At 36.7% G+C, this 1,870-nt stretch overlaps 1 pseudogene; it reads right to left on the bottom strand.

The window, feature by feature from the left end:
• Positions 1 to 613: 613 nt before the first annotated feature.
• LOC122200152 lies at positions 614 to 1,548 on the bottom strand (annotated as a pseudogene).
• Positions 1,549 to 1,870: the final 322 nt, after the last annotated feature.

Here is a 1,870-nt window from a genome sequence, read left to right as displayed (position 1 = left end):
TCAATCATGGGGAAAATTTCTCCTAATTCTTTTTCCTATGAGACCTTGAAACACCATTTATATTTTTATTTTTATACTTCTATGACTTATAAGTTTCTGGCATATAATAAAGTATCAATAAAACTATGGATAAAAACAAATAAGCAATTAAGAAAGTAAGGAAAGAATCTGTCACAAGTACTTAATGCCTATAGTCCTTGATGTAGATATATATAGATAGATATAGATAGATATAGATATAGATATAGATAGATATAGATATAGATATAGATATAGACATTTGGTAATGTGGCCAACAGAGTTAACTGTTTGCAAATAAAAAGAAGCATTTTATTCCACATAGTCGTGTCCATAAGACCTGCTCTGTAGAGGTTATACAGGAAAGTAATAAAATTTTGTAACTAAGTTGTCCAAAGCTTTAGGTATTCCATAAATTTTCACAGTGATTGTTTGGACATTAATCCCATTATATGCTCTAGATGGGATATTTAGGGATACTATTAATGAAATAATACTAAGTTTAGAGTCTTTTTTTTTTCTGTTGCAAGATTCTGTAGTTGAGAAACACAATCTCTTTTACCTAGATTAAAATGAATATCTGAGACAGTTTATGTCAGCCTCTTTTCAAAAAGATGCTTGAAACCCTTTCTCGAATTTGCTTGGTCCTCACTCCGTAGATGACAGGATTGAGGGCAGGTGGAACAACCACATATATATTGGCAAGGAGAATATGGATGTATACGGGAACGTTCCTGCCAAACCGGTGAGTCATGAAGGAGAAAAAAGCTGGAGTAAAGAAGGCTAGGATAACACAGATATGGGAACCACATGTATTAAGTGCTTTGAGTCTGGCATCCTGGGAAGGAAGGCAGAAGACAGCTCGGAGTATTCTCACATAGGAGATGACGATCAGAACCACGTCAACAAACACCAGTGATATAAGAATTAATCCAAATATCATGTTGACCTTTATATTGGCACAGGCTAGGCGAGCAATTCCCATGTGCTCACAGTATGTGTGGGGGATTACATGGTGTCCACAAAAGGGAAGTCTCAAGATGAGAAACACCAGAGGGATAACCAAAATGAAATTGACACCAAACACAACAACAAGGATGAGACCAATCGTTCTGTTAGTGAGAATCAGGCTGTATCGCAGAGGGTTGCAGACAGCAACATGGCGATCAAAGGCCATGGCCACCAATACGACAGTCTCCATGGCAGTGAATATATGAATAAAGAACATCTGGGTGACACAGCCCTCAAAGCTAATCTGCTTTAAATTAAACCAGAATATGCCTAACATTTTGGGGATAGTGGATGTGGACAGGCCCAGATCAATGGAGGCTAACATAGCCAAGAAGTAAAACATAGGCTGATGAAGGCTGCGTTCAGTCTTGATCACAAACAGGATAGTGATGTTCCCCACAAGGGCAAATACACAGAACAAAAAGGAAACCCAATCCATATGTGCATCTGTTCAAGACCTGGAACTCCCAGCAGGAGGAAATAGGAGGGGTGGAGCTTGGTATCATTTGAGGGGGACATCTTCTCTCTGTTCTTTTGGAATCACAGAGAAAACAAATTATCAAACATTTAAAAAGTCATACTATATCCCATAAAAGAATACAATAAATTTGGAGTGGTGATCAGCGGGAAATTGTGAAAGAGATTTCATGCTAGCCTTGAAAGTATAGATTCATTCAGACATTAAAAAATACTAACAATTCTGCTAAGTGTAGCAAACAAATCGAAGAAAATCTGATTTTATAATATTATTATTCTGGGAATGAGACAGACAGTATCCAAATAAGCAAAAAATAAGTGTGTGTGGGTATACATAATATGTATAGGTGTCATATATGTATAT

The sequence above is a fragment of the Panthera leo genome, chromosome D1, assembly GCF_018350215.1.
Source record: "Panthera leo isolate Ple1 chromosome D1, P.leo_Ple1_pat1.1, whole genome shotgun sequence".
Taxonomy (NCBI): Eukaryota; Metazoa; Chordata; class Mammalia; order Carnivora; family Felidae; genus Panthera; species Panthera leo.
Note: the sequence above shows the minus strand (reverse complement) of the source record. Positions and strands in the feature narration are given on the sequence as shown.